Source organism: Lactuca virosa, chromosome 6 (assembly GCF_052849685.1).
Source record: "Lactuca virosa cultivar CGN04683 chromosome 6, Lactuca_virosa_CGN04683_v6, whole genome shotgun sequence".
Taxonomy (NCBI): Eukaryota; Viridiplantae; Streptophyta; class Magnoliopsida; order Asterales; family Asteraceae; genus Lactuca; species Lactuca virosa.
The window spans coordinates 40,443,805-40,459,788 of record NC_136431.1 but is presented as its reverse complement, the minus strand read 5'-3'; the positions used below and the strand labels follow the sequence as shown (position 1 = coordinate 40,459,788).

Sequence of the window (15,984 nt, the reverse complement as noted above, 5' to 3'; positions counted from 1 at the left end):
TTCCAAGTTCCCCCGATTTTGTGTTCAATTAGTTGATTCCATCAACATATCTCCCCACATTGTGTGAGATTAGGGATCAAGGGTGGTTAGGGCTTCTTGGGACCGATTTCTAGCTCCATCTATTGAAGAAAGGTAAGTTGAATTTCTTGTATCTCTTTGTATTTGTATGCTAATTTCGATTTCTAGCTGCATTTGATGATTAAATTGCAAGAAATTGTTCAATTTCAGTGTTTTTGGTGGTGTTGTCTTTGGGTTTACGGGTGAGGGTATTTTCGGGTGAAGACCAATTTTTCCGGCTACATATCCGTTAATTTCCGCCACTACAGGTTCTATTATTTCATTTTTTTTTTGTGAATTTGGTATTTGTATGTGAAAATTATGTGAAAATTGCCATATGTGAAAATTGTGTGTATATTTGATATTTGTATGAATATATGTGAATTTGGTGTATATATGCCAATGTATGTGTGTTTGATGTATATGTGGTATATGAGTAATTGGTGGAAGTATATATATGATGTTATTATCTATATATATATATATATATATATATATATATATATATATGAAATTATATGTGTTTGTTATAAGTAAGATGTTATTGTGTGTGTATGTGAATGTATATATGTTTGTTGTAAATGTGGTATATGAATGTGAAATTTGTGTATTTGGTATAAATAGGATGTTATTATCTATATATGTGAAATTATGTATATTTGGTTTAAGTAGGATGTTATTTTGTGTGTATGTGAATGTATTTGTATTTGGTGTATTTTGATAATTTTTGTTTATGTTTGATAATTTAACTTAGAAGTTTATATATGTTGTTATTAATTATGTAGTTGGAAAATCTTCGTGCAATGCTCAACGACTCGACATGTAGGGATGAGCTTTATTCGTTTTTTCAATTCCAAAATAATCGAGGAAACGATGGGAACGAAAATGATGGTATGTAGGGATGAGTTTTATTTGAATACGTTGTCACACTTTGCTACTTGGTAGATTGTAAAACTTTGGTTGTTTTTTATAATTATCGGCGACACTAATACCGGACGACATTATTACTTTTTATATTTAATCGGATGTTATGTAATTAACGGGCGACATTATTACTTTTTATATTTAATTGGATATTATGACTTTTGATATTTAATTAATTATAATTGGATCTTTGTTTTGTAATTAGCATCGACACTATTATTTTTGATATTTAATCAAATGTTGTTATGTAATTACCGATGACATTATTACCGGCAACCAAAATCGTTAATTAAAAAAAAATAAAAAAATGAAAATTGTTATTACCGGCGACACTATTACCGGCGACTTCATTATTACCGGCGACAGGGTCATTAGCGGCGGCATCTCTCATTAGCGGTGACAAGTTGATCAATAACGATGAAGCAGTAGCGGCGACTTATTACCGGCGACGCGTCGCCGCTATGACTATTACCGGCGACAACTTGACTTATTACCGACGACTTTTGTCGCCGCTGATGATCGTTTTCCTTGTAGTGTAGTGCTGTAAGCTGAGGAGTAAAAGAGTCATTTACTACAAGAAAATAAAAACTATCGACTTTATATAGTTATATTCCTACTTTTTCTATAAAACTAATTTGGTACCCATCATAAAAACTTACAGAAATGGTACTTATATGTGTTATGTGTGCAGGATGTCATTATGGGTTATAATGTTTTTAAGACTACTAGGTACGCACCAGTGGAGGGATGTTTTTGCCTACGTGGAGGCTCCTTAACGTCGTTACAACGGATGGAACACCATCCCCGCCTCTAGTTATGAGATGTGGCGTTATGAAATGTGCTAATGAACACGTTATGGGTTATAATGTTTTTAAGACTACTAGGTACGCACCAGTGGAGGGATGTTTTTGCCTACGTGGAGGCTCCTTAACGTCGTTACAACGGATGGAACACCATCCCCGCCTCTAGTTATGAGATGTGGCGTTATGAAATGTGCTAATGAACACGAGAGGCAACACCCAATCAAATTATTTCCTTCTCTTTTTCTCTCTTTCTCTCTCCTCTTAACATCATGTTATAACATGGGAACACCACCCCCACTTCATGTTATAAAATGTTAAAATATGTTAAAATATGAGGTTACAATATTTGGCATCATAACCCCTTTACCCACACCCAATAGTCTAAGAATATTGTAAGTTGAGGGGTAAAATATTTATAAAATATTTAAATTATTAATAAAATTTAATATTTTTTTTAACCTTTTGATTTCATAATTGTTCTCATTTGAATCTCTCTCTCTCTCTGTATATATATATATATATATATATATATATATATATATATATATATATATATATATATATATATATATATATATATATATATATATTTGTGTGCGTGTGTGTAATACACACACAATTAGGTATTGTATTCATTTTTATTTATTTATTGATCTATCACTTAGTACTCATTAACATATAATTTTTTGATAGTTAATATTTAGTTTAAATGGGCATTATATACCAAAACCAAATAATATCGATACCTATTGTAGATTACATGATTAATGGTAAATATTTATTTGAGTGATCGATAATCTAGACATATCGAATTACATGTGAATTTGACTAAATATTCACATACATACATATGAATAAAGTCACATCCGAGTCTAAGGAGTTCACTTGGAGTTATTTATTTATTTTAATAGATATATATATCTGTAAACGTCCTAACTAGGTTCCGATTAATATTTGATTAGTCCCAAGGCGCTACTCGACCGAGTAGACGGCGCATAACGACTAATCCATGTCTACAAAATGAGCTAAGTAGTAACAAACGCTGAAATTTTAACACTTTGATGAAAGTCTATCTCAATAGAAACTATTTTTGGAATGATTAGTATTGTATTAATGATATTAAACTACTTTGTTATGATATTCATAACAAACACATAGAGATTGATCTTCATTTTGTTCGAGACAGAGTTGCCATGAGCCACATACGAGTTCTCCATATTCCATCAACTGATCAGTATGTTGACATCTTCACCAAGGGTCTACCTACTTCACTCCTCTCATAATTTTGAACTAATTTGAACGTCCGACAGAATCAACCCGATCAAACTGTGGGGGGATGTTAGTGTATCAGTATATTGTATTTTTAGCTTAGCCCATCTAGTATATATTCCATGCCTATGTATTGTTATAATTGTATATATATTTGTTGTATACCTCGTTTGAAGGACATGGGAATATTTTCCCAGTATTGCTCAATATCGATTATGTAAATATTTAGGCGTAAGTAAATTCATGTTATCATGTATGCTTGTATATATTTTGTAACTCGCTTCTTAGATAATATCTCCAGCTGTATCTTAGTTGTACATGAGCTGTATTTACTTGTACCTTCCTTTTATATAGTTTGTATCTTCTATTTATTTGTTTAATTCATTCACCCAACTCATTGGGGGTTTATCATTCTCACATGGTATCAGCCATATCGCTTCCATAATTTTCTCTTCCCCTCATTTTTCAGCCACCGTCGCTGCCGTAATTACCACCGCCACTGTTGTCATCATGGTTGAGACTGATCAATCTCTTCCCTATGCCACCTTAATCCACATGCTCTCCCTGAAACTCTCCTCCACCAATTGTCTGTTGTGGAAGACACAGGTTGAGACCCTTTTGCAATCGCAGGGGCTTTTTGGTTTCCTTGATGGTTCAGATTCTCCTTCCTTGCCGTCAAGTGCTGCTCCCACTGATGTTGCTTCTTTCGAAAAAGCTAAGAAGGACTGGCTTATGCAAGACCGTCGCCTTCACAGTCTTCTACTTTCTTCTCTTAGCGAAGAATCCATGGCAGAAACTATTGGATGCAAATCTTCTGCAGAAGTCTGGAGTGCCCTAGAAAAGGCATATGCCTTGCAATCCAAAACCCGTGAGATTCAATTGAAAGATGACCTTCAGCATATGCGTCGCGGGTCACTCTCGGTTGCAGATTTCAGTTCCAAGTTTCGTGGTATCTGTGATCAATTAGCATCTATTGGCGCCCTAGTACCCGAAATCGACAAACTACACTGGTTTTGTCGAGGTCTTGGACCATCGTTTTCTACTTTTTCTTTGCAGCAGCTTCGTCTAAAACCTATGCCAACGCTTTCAGACACTATCTCTGTTGCTAAGAGTTATGCTCTATTTCAGCAATCGATGGAAGAACCTACCTCTGCACCGGTTGCTTTTGCTGCTCAATATAATGGGTCACGCAACCATCAGCGTGGGGGACGACTATCATCTAATAATCATTATTCCGCACGTCAAGGAGGAGGTGGACGTAATGTTGGTGGTGGGGGATATAACTCCCACTCGGGATCTGATCGTCGCAATAATCGGCGCCAATATACACCTAAATGCCAGATTTGCAAAGTTCTTGGCCATGTTGCTCCAGATTGCCCAGAATGGCTTAATCCCACCTCTGGTTCATCTTCTCAGGCAAACCTCGCTCAGGCTTTCTATGCAGTCTCCTTAAATTCTGGTGAAACATCAGACTGGCACGTTGATTCTTGTGCTTCATCGCATATGACATCTCAATCCACTCAACTTGACTCTTCTGTTCCTTATTCTGGTAACAATCGTGTCTATATTGGAAATGGTGCCTCATTATCTATCTCTCATATTGGAATTTGTCGTCTTAATTCTTCTCTTTCATTAAGAGATGTGCTTGTGGTTCCACAAATCACAAAAAAAATTTACTATCCATTAGTAAAATTACTCGAGATTTACCTGTTACAAATTTATTTGATGATGTTTCATTTGTTATTCAGAACAAACAAACAGTGATGATCGTGGGAAGAGGCCGACGTGAATCTGGTCTCTACATTCTTGAACGTGGTGATGAAGCTTTTCTTGGTGAACTTAAGAATCGCAAAATAAGAGCATCATTTAAATTATGGCATTATCGTTTAGGACACGTTTCATATGACATTCTTTCTTTGTTGAATAAATTGGGTCACAATTCTGTGACTTCTGGTTTATCAAACAAATCTACTTGCAATTCTTGTCGGTTAGCCAAAAGTAAAAGATTACCTTTTTCCAACAACGATAAACGTGAAAGTTCAGTTCTTAACTTAGTGCACTGTGATTTATGGGGACCCTCACCCATTCCTTCAAAGTTTGGTTACCTGTATTATGCGGTGTTTATTGATGATTATTCCCGCTTTACTTGGTTGTATCCGATGCGTCACAAGTCTGAATTTTATGTAATTTTTCAACGGTTTCAAAATTTTGTTGAAAATCAGTTATCTGTTAAAATTAAGATGTTTCAAAGTGACGGTGGAACAGAGTTTACTAATACTCTGTTACAGGATCATTTTCACAAACATGGCATACACCATCAAATGTCTTGTCCAGGTACTTCAGCTCAAAATGGACGTGCCGAACGAAAACATCGGTATATCACAGAAATTGGCCTCTCCATGGCATTTCATGCTTCTGTTTCATTGTGTTATTGGGTCGAAGCTTTCACCGCGGCTGTTTACACCATCAATCGCTTACCTTCTCGTATTCTTGATGGTAAATCTCCTTTTGAGATTTTATTCGGTTACCCACCCAAGTATTCTACTTTTCACCCATTTGGATGTCGGGTTTATCCATGCCTGCGTGCTTCTACACCCCACAAATTTGTACCACAGACAGTTTCATGTGTTTTTCTTGGTTATAGTACCCGACACAAAGGTTTTCTATGCCTTGATAACTCAGTGGGTCGTATGTATGTTTCATGCCACGCTTAGTTTGATGAAAATTATTTTTCATATTTAACAGAGCAACATATCACTAGCTTTCCAAAGAACCTGGATGTTTATGTTTTTCTTGATTTACATGATGACTCAACTCAACCAATTATACCTTCTTCATCCACGTCTACAACTCCCTCACCAAATGGGTCATCTTGCTCGGTTCCCACTTGTGGTCTTTGTCCCTCCACTGATGAATCAAATGGTTCGCATGTCTCTACCTCTACCGTTGACCCACAACAACACACATCACAAGAAGACACATCCGAAGAACAACCTCAAAATTCAGCTCCTTCCCCCGTTCGACATCATATGTGTACTCGGTCTCGCAATGGCATCTCCAAGACAAAATCTTTTCCGGATTTCACTCCTACCGGTCTTTTGGCAGGTTTATTAGCTACGACTGAGCCTAAAGGTTTCAAATCAGCTCTTAAACATCCTGGATGGGTTGCAGCTATGGATGATGAGCTTCAATAAAAATCATACATGGGACCTGGTACCTCGTCCTTCCGGTGTTAATATAGTTGGGTCAAAGTGGATTTACCGGACTAAGTATCTCTCTGATGGTTCTGTTGAGCGCCTTAAGGCTCGTCTTGTAGCTCAAGGCTTCTCGCAAATGCCCGGTTTTGACTATACTCATACTTTCAGTCCGGTTGTAAAAGCTGCTACTGTCCGTACTATTTTAGCCTTGGCCGTTCAACGAACTTGGCCTCTACATCAACTAGATGTTAAAAATGCATTCCTAAATGGTTACTTGGACCAACCTGTATATATGGAGCAACCACCTGGTTATGTGGATCCCAAATTTCCATCCCATGTTTGTCGTCTTCGCAAGGCTTTATATGGTCTTAAACAAGCACCCCGTGCTTGGTTCACTCGTTTTAGTGCTTTTCTCGTGCAATTGGGTTTTGTCTGCAGTCAGGTTGACACCTCCTTATTTGTCTTGACACGTGGTGCCACCCTTATGTATGTTCTTGTGTATGTTGATGACATTATTGTCACCGGAAACAATCACACTACAAGGAAAACGATCATTAGCGGCGACAAAAGTCGCTGGTAATAAGTCAAGTTGTCGTCGGTAATAGTAATAGCAGCGACGCGTCGCCGAGAATAAGTCGCCGCTACTACTTCGTCGCTATCGATCAACTTGTCGACGCGTCGCCGCTAATAACTCTGTCGCCGGTAATAGGGTCGTCGGTAATAACAATTTTCATATTTTTTAATTTTTTTTAATTAACGATTTTGGTTGCCGGTAATAATGTCATCGGTAATTACATAACAACATTCGATTAAATATCAAAAATAATAGTGTCGACGCTAATTACAAAACAAACATCCGATTATAATTAATTAAATATCAAAAGTCAAAATATCCGATTAAATATAAAAAGTAATAATGTCGCCCGGTATTAGTATCGCCGGTAATTACAAAAAACAACCAAAATTTCACAATCTACCAAGTAGCAAAGCGTGACAACGTATGCATATAAAACTCATCCCTACATACCATCATCTTCGTTCCCATTGTTTCCTCGATTATTTTGAGATTGAAAAAACGAATAAAGCTCATCCCTACATGCCGGGTCGTTGAGCATTGCACGATGATTTTCCAACTACATAATTAATAACAACATATATAAACTTATAAGTTAAATTATCAAACATAAACAAAAACTATCAAAATACATTGTTATTTTTAAACTAAGACAAAAAACCAAAGTACGTTGTTATTTTTTGCACTTGAGACAAAAACCTAATTACCAAAGTTTTTAGCGAATAATCACCACAAAACCAAAATTACCAAATCAACATGCATTTTACGATGCTAAAGTAGATTGCTATTTTTAAACTAAGACAAAAAACCAAAGTACGTTGTTATTTTTTGCACTTGGGACAAAAACCTAATTACCAAAGTTTTTAGCAACTAAATCACCACAAAACCAAAATTACCAAATCAACATGCATTTTACGATGCTAAAGTAGATTGCTATTTTTAAACTAAGACAAAAAACAAAAGTACGTTGTCATTTTTTGCACTTGGGACAAAAACCTAATTACCAAACTTTTTAGCAAATAATCACCACAAAACCAAAATTACCAAATCAAAATGCATTTTACGATGCTAAAGTAGATTGCTATTTTTAAACTAAGACAAAAAACCAAAGTACGTTGTTATATTTTGCACTTGGGACAAAAACCTAATTACCAAACTTTTTAGCAAATAATCACCACAAAACCAAAATTACCAAATCAACATGCATTTTACGATGCTAAAGTAGATTGCTATTTTTAAACTAAGACAAAAAACCAAAGTACGTTGTTATTTTTTGCACTTGGGACAAAAACCTAATTACCAAACTTTTTAGCAAATAATCACCACAAAACCAAAATTACCAAATCAACATGCATTTTACGATGCTAAAGTAGATTGCTATTTTTAAACTAAGACAAAAAACCAAAGTATGTTGTTATTTTTTGCACTTGGGACAAAAACCTAATTACCAAACTTTTTAGCAAATAATCACCACAAAACCAAAGTAGATTGTTTTACCTGTGATGGTTGTGATGATGGTTGTGAAGGCTGTGGAATCGGCGGCAGAGCAGAAGGTTTACGGCCAATGCCTCTAATATGGCCACGTCGCTCTCCTAATACTTTCTCAAACGCAACTCTTTCTTGAGCGGGTGTTAACTCACTTTCACCTTGAGTTTGTTCTAACAGCTCTTCAACTAACCGATTCTGTAACTCCCAAAAGTGAGTAACAATTAAGTATAAATAAACATTTAATTATATGATTAAATTATAATTAAATACTTACATATTGTTGTTCCGCCTCAGCAGTAACAAATACACCATTCTTATCGGTATGAGCTTTCCGAAATGTTTCCACTCTCTTAAGGTTCTGTTTAACTTTAAAAATTAGATTATATTTTAAATAAATAATTACATGTATCGTACGTTACCTTCCAATCCACATTCAATTATACGATTGTAATTTAAACAATTATATTATGTTGTTGTGTTGTTCTTTTTTACCGTCGAGATTAAAAAATATATATATTTTTTATTTATAACATTGTATAAATATGTTGCAAATAAAAACTTTAAAAACTAAAAAAGACATGAAAATATAAATATGAAACTATAGAAATATAACATTATAAGTTAATTTGAAGATTATAAGTTAACTATAGAACTTATTGGTTAATTTGGGGTTAACTTGGGAAGAAACTAGAAACTTTATAGTATTTGTATATAAGTTTTTAAACAATTTTATAACATTTTTTTGTGTTTTTTTTTCCAATTATAACAATAAATTTTTTTTACTTTTTTTTTCCAGTTATAGCATCCTACTTATACCAAAACCACATACTTTTACATAATACATAAGAGCATGAAATTCACATACTTTCACATACATATACCACATATACACCAAATACAAATACATTCACATACACACAAAATAACATCCTACTTAAACCAAATACACATAATTTCACATATATAGATAATAACATCCTATTTATACCAAATACACAAATTTCACATTCATATACCACATTTACAACAAACATACATACATTCACATACACACACAATAGCATCCTACTTATAACAAACACATATAATTTCACATATATATATATATATATATATATATATATATATATATATATATATATATAGATAATAACATCATATATACACTTCTACCAAATACTCATATACCAAATATACATCAAACACACATACATTGGCATATATACACCAAATTCACATATATTCATACAAATATCAAATATACACACAATTTTCACATATGGCAATTTTCACATAATTTTCACATACAAATACCAAATTCACAAAAAATTGAAATAATAGAACCTGTAGTGGCGGAAATCAACGGATATGTAGCCAGAAAAATTGGTCTTCACCCGAAAATACCCTCACCCGTAAACCCAAAGACAACACCACCAAAAACACTGAAATTGAACAATTTCTTGCAATTTAATCATCAAATGCAGCTAGAAATCGAAATTAACATACAAATACAAAGAGATACAAGAAATTCAACTTACCTTTCTTCAATAGATGGAGCTAGAAATCGGTCCCAAGAAGCCCTAACCACCCTTGATCCCTAATCACACACAATGTGGGAAGATATGTTGATGGAATCAACTAATTGAACACAAAATCGAGGGAACTTGGAAGAGGCGCACCGTATAGCAGCAGCAAACAGAATGCAAAAAGGGAAGAAATGAGCAATCTGCGTGCGTTTTTTTTTATCTGCGAGAGTCTTTAGCGGCGACAACTAGGGCTTTACCAGCGACTAAAGTCAATAGCGGCGACAATCTGGAGGGAAGGGTACCACGTCATTTTTTAGGTAACTATTAGCGGCGACGTTTTAGACCTTTAGCGGCGACAAAAATGTCGCCGGTATTAGGTTTGTGCGGATAAGGGACCCCAACCGTTGGATTAGATACTTGATCGGACAAACTCAGAGCTAACAGAGGGGGAAAACGCGGATTCGGGTGATAAGCCTTTAGCGGCGACACTATTACCGGCGACATGGACTTTTAGCGGTGACAAATGCTAGAGTCGCCACTAAAAGTCCATGTCGCCGGTAATAGTGTCGCCGCTAAAGGCTTATAATCTTGTAGTGTCAAGCTTTACTTCAACGTTTTATTAAGCGCACAAACAAAGAAATCTTAATTAAAGATCTTGGTCGTTTGAACTCTTTTTTCGGTTTGGAAGTCACGCACACTGCAGATGGTTTGTTTTTAAGTCAGGAAAAATATGCACGTGATATCCTTGATCGAGCTCAAATGTTGGAAGCCAAACCGGTTTTCCACGCCATGGTCTGCGGGTATGCAACTTCACAGTAAAAAGGGCACACCATTTCGAGATCCTACACTTTTTCATTCTATTGTTGGTGCTTTACAGTACCTAACCATCACCCGTCCTGATCTTTCATTTGCGGTGAACTCGGTAAGCCAATATCTTCATGCTCCTTTGGACTCACATTTTCAAGCCGTTAAACGTATTCTTTGTTATGTTCGGGGTACGATCCAACTTGGCCTATCTTTTACACGTTCCGCTACTCCTTCTCATGTTCAAGGTTACTCTGATGCTGACTGGGCTCGTTTTCTGGAGACTAGACGCTCCACATATGGTTATGCTATTTTTCTTGGAGGGAATCTTGTATCTTGGAGCGTTAAGAAGCAACCAACGGTTTCTCGCTCCAGTTGTGAATCCGAATATCGTGCTTTGGCAAATACTGCTTCTGAGCTTCTATGACTTATTCATTTGCTTCGCAACTTACAATGCCATTCTGATGCATCTGCGATACTTTTTTGTGATAACAATAGTCCAATTTTCTTGGCTCAAAACCCTGTCGCCCACAAACATGCAAAACACATTGACATTGATTATCACTTCGTACGTGAGCTCGTTTTTTCTCGCAAACTCAAAGTTCAGTTTGTTCCTTCGCACCTGCAGCTTGCTGACATCTTTACGAAAGGATTACCTCGACCACTTTTTGCTTTCTTTCGATCCAAGCTTCGCGTTACTTCCAATCCCACACTTAGCTTGCGGGGGGATGTTAGATAATATCTCCAGCTGTATCTTAGTTGTACATGAGCTGTATTTACTTGTACCTTCCTTTTATATAGTTTGTATCTTCTATTATTTGTTTAATTCATTCACCCAAATCATTGGGGGTTTATCATTCTCACATCGCTAATGAGCCGAGAGAGGAGAGTTAAGCTTTTAAATGTAAAGTAATATATATAGCTTTCTTATCAGTAGAATATGTTGAAATACATGGATTTTAACACCAACATCGGGCTGGCTACAATCTAATAACAATTAATAGGAGGGGTGGTATCAATAAATTTTCCTTGAGTGTTTTGGCAGTAAGAAATTTCGTCAAGCCCCGTTATTCCAACTTCATTTGTTACAATTTCTGTGCAGTTGTACTTTCCACTGCAATTGAAAGTAATAGCTTGCTTTGTTGCCGATGACCCATATATATTCGTATACGTAACATCGCTCACTTTTACAGCTGATGCATTTGGCTGATACATAAAAAAAAATCAGTAAATGTTAGATATGGAATTGCATTTTAATTTGGTGAGATAAGATTATTTTTATGGATAATAAGCATACCGGTGCGGGGCAATATGCATTTTCAGAATTAATGCAGTAAAGTTGATCAATTATAATTGGATTTTCAACATTTACAAGATGAATGTCCTGAAATACAATCCGCTTAGCATACCCCGTTCCATACTATATAAGATATAAGAAATTGATTGATTTCAAGTAACCATTGAATACTATGTTAAAAACTATAAAGATTTTCATCAAGTTATTATATCTAATTTTACCGGCACTGTTTTGATTTGTAATCCGTTTTTTGTTCCAGTGATGTTACATTTTTCCACACGTACTTGTTCAACTGTGTCATGACCACCGTTTTCCCCAAGCCTTCCAATACTTCAAAATCACATCCATTTAGTGGAGGAAAATTTGTGTAAAAGTGATTATTCAGATACAAATATCATTTTCTCGTACCTTATGCCATGACCAGGTCCGCAGAACACTCTTGTTACATTAATATCATACGTTTTTTAATAGCAACACAATCATCACCTGTTTTAGTTTCCACAAAAAGAAGTGAATTATAAACGGTTTTTTATACATTATAGAATAACTCCTTAAGAAATAATTAGGATGTTATTATTCTCATACCAGTTTGAATGTTAGAATCATGGATATTAACATGGGAAGAATCACCGATGTCTATCCCATCAGTATTGGGGCTGTCTCCAGGAGCAAAAATTTGAATATTTCCAACATCTACACCTTCACAACCATTGATACTCATATGTATCATTGGGCTGTTGATATGTTTTGTACCACTCAACTGAAGGCCGTTACAAGAATTAAAATGTAAAGCCTAAACAAATGTACATGTCAGTTTTCACGAAACTTAAATTCATTCAAGTCCTTAACATTGTAAAAAAAAGACGGCTTACAGTTGGGCGATTGCATGCATTGGTTTTAGTTTGCCCCTGCAAATTAAAAGGAACTATGAATTAATTGGATGGTTTTTACTTTTTTTTGTTTTCATTTAATATAAGTGGTTGATATTAAATTAATTCGACCTCCTTTTTCCACCAAATCGACCCCTGGCCATCAATTTGACCAGGTCCTTGGATCTTGAGTCCTTGCACGGATGTGAAGTATATCCAAATGTTATTCTTAATGCAACCTTTCCATCCATCGAGAGTCTTCGGTGCAGTGATGTTACCCAATAGCTACCCATCATATCAGAAATTATTAAATTAATCATAACTATTTTATATCAAAATGACATTTAATCAACACTTTATGAATTAACATCATAGCCTCAAAAGATTGATAACTGTTCATTTTACCTTAATATTTACAGTTGGGGATTTGCATGGACCATTGAATGCCACCGGGTTTATCAAAAATGTCTTGTCTGATGGAATTATCAATGTCGGTTCTGGCGACATATCTCCACATAAATCATCCCATGCTCGAAGGAAAGCCTGCACGAATGAACGTACATAGAAAAAGGTTAACTGATTTTTGCGTTCTTTAATTTGCATGATACATCAATCTATTTTGATTCAAAATTTGAAGATATTATTTACACTGGAGTCGTCTGTATTTCCATCTCCTTTTGCACCATAAGTTGTTACATCGTAGGTGGCAACACTTGTGATTTTCGAGCCAAATGGTAAACAAGACAAGCTCAACAAGACTACCATCAAGAAACCATGTAGATCGAGAAAAGGTGGAGTACTTAAGAATAGTAATGCATTTTTAAGCATCCATGCATGGACAATCTGAGTGAGAATATGTTAATTATCTTACCATTTCTTTGAAATCAATTGAAGCAGGCAACTCTGATCTTGTGTTTTGATTACACTTGCCATGCCCCCTCTATTCATTTCCTATAAATACTGTGAGAAAATGTTGGATTAGCTAGATCATGTCTATGAAAATTTAGATTCTCTCATTTCAAAATAAATGCATGGATCGAGTTGGATATCATTTATATGTACATATATTTCTCATCAGGAGTATCTTTGTATCAAGAAATATAATTTTTTGCGTCTCCAAATAACTATTAGATTTTATATGAGATACGATTTCATAAATTTTTTTGACCAATATATATATTGCTATATTGTTTGACTGTGATTTAAATATGGTGTTCTCCGTTATCATATAAGAAATAAACAACCACCAATAGTAGCTGAGATGCTTTTTTTCTTTGAAGTAATATTGCTTCTGTTACAAAAAGTTGAATTCATATTAAATTCAGGTTATATGACGAATCAAGGTTATATTCTTTTACATACATAAATAAATAAATCCTACCATTGGTAACCAATTATGTAATTTCTTTTGCCACATGATATATTACTATAATGTTTTTTTGCATCTGGGAGTCAGGGTCCAATTACGTAATCTTTTTATGCCTAGGGACCAATTATGTAATCTTTTTCCACCATAAGGACCAATTATGTAATCTTTTTTCTACACATCGACTATTTATGTAATGTTTTCATTCATTGCTATTATTGGTAAAGAGCCATAAGTATGATGCGTTTATGGGTCAAACTAAGCTTTATTTTCATTTGGTATATAAGATGTCCATTTAAAAACGGTATAAACTCTTGAATATAAACTATAAAAAAAGAAACATAAAAAACAAACAAAAATCAATGATATATATATATATATATATATATATATATATATATATATATATATATATATATATATATATATATATATATATAATCACAAGGACCTTAGGAATAGTAATATTTTTGGCTTTAGGTTTTTGCCACAAATGTTTGCTGAATTTGACATTTTTCGTCCTCTAAGTAAAAACTTTTACATTTTTAAGTTTTTATTAAGTTTTTGTGTCTTTAGGTTTTTGCCACAAATCTTTAATGACTTTGACACCTTTCGTCCTTGCAGTCTAAACTTTAATATTTTGATGTTTTTGCCAAAAAATTTAGCGACTTTGACACTTTTCAACCTTGCAGTCAAAACTTTTACATTTTAACATAAAAACACAAAAGCCCTTGTTCTAAGTAAAGCCCTTGTTCTAAGTAAATTCAATGATTCAATGATAAACGAAAGAAATAAACCAACAATTGCTCATTCAAGTACCAAGCTCATGATCAAAGTATTAAACAAGCATAAGAAATATGAACTACAATCATAAACATAAGATAAATGACAATTAAGCATGAATCCTTCAAAACCCACAAATATCCAAGGGTTTTAGCCGAAGTTAACCAAAATAAAGAAACTAGCCACTCATGGCTACAAAATAACAATCACAAGGGATTTTGCATCAAGAAACAAACAATTGGTAGAAAGATGAGAAGATTGTGTATCAAGCTCCCAAAAATCGTCTCCAATGGTCTCTAATGGTGGAAAATCGAAGTATGTGCTGCTAGCCCTAACCTCCAAAGTAAATGGTGAGCAAAATGACCAAAATGCCCAAAAGTGTGTAGTTGCGCGGGTACACCCTCACAGATTTACGCGACTGAGACTCCACCCTCGCAAATGATGTTGGAATGCTATTGGCTCTTTTTCTCCAGTACACCACCCCACTTCCAAGATTCCCTTGGTCCCCTCCACACCTCACATGATTCAAATATGGCCAATCATCTTCAAGGTTTAAAATATGGATAGTCCAAGCCTAAAATAAGAATCCAAGACCCATCTTCATAGGCCTACTTCATCCAAGTCTTCATCTTTTTAAGCCCAATTCTCCTTTGATGGATCCGTAAAGCCCAATGACGCCTCAAAAGCTCACAAAGCCTGTCTCCAAGATAGTCCACAACCGCAACGAGCTCCAAAACCCTACAAAATATCTCATCCAAAACATAAAGTACTCAACACGATCCATGATAAAGAAAATAAAGAATATACAATGCAATACTAATAAAAATAGCTAAAAAATCTAAAATAAACTATAAAAAAGAGGAAATAAAATAAACTATCAGTCAAAAAGGCAACCATGAGGGGGATGGAGTACACCTGGTGAACAGGTAGTTCAAAAACACCTACAGGTTGTGATCCTGCCAGCGTTCTATTGGACTGTCTAGAATAGCTCGCGGTCATCATCTACACTCCGCTAGATGACTGAATC

The 15,984-nt window shown here is 34.9% G+C and overlaps 1 pseudogene; it reads right to left on the bottom strand.

The window, feature by feature from the left end:
- Window positions 1-11,629: 11,629 nt before the first annotated feature.
- On the bottom strand, window positions 11,630-13,741 carry LOC145121471 (putative polygalacturonase At3g15720; annotated as a pseudogene).
- Between the last annotated feature and the right edge of the window lie 2,243 nt (window positions 13,742-15,984).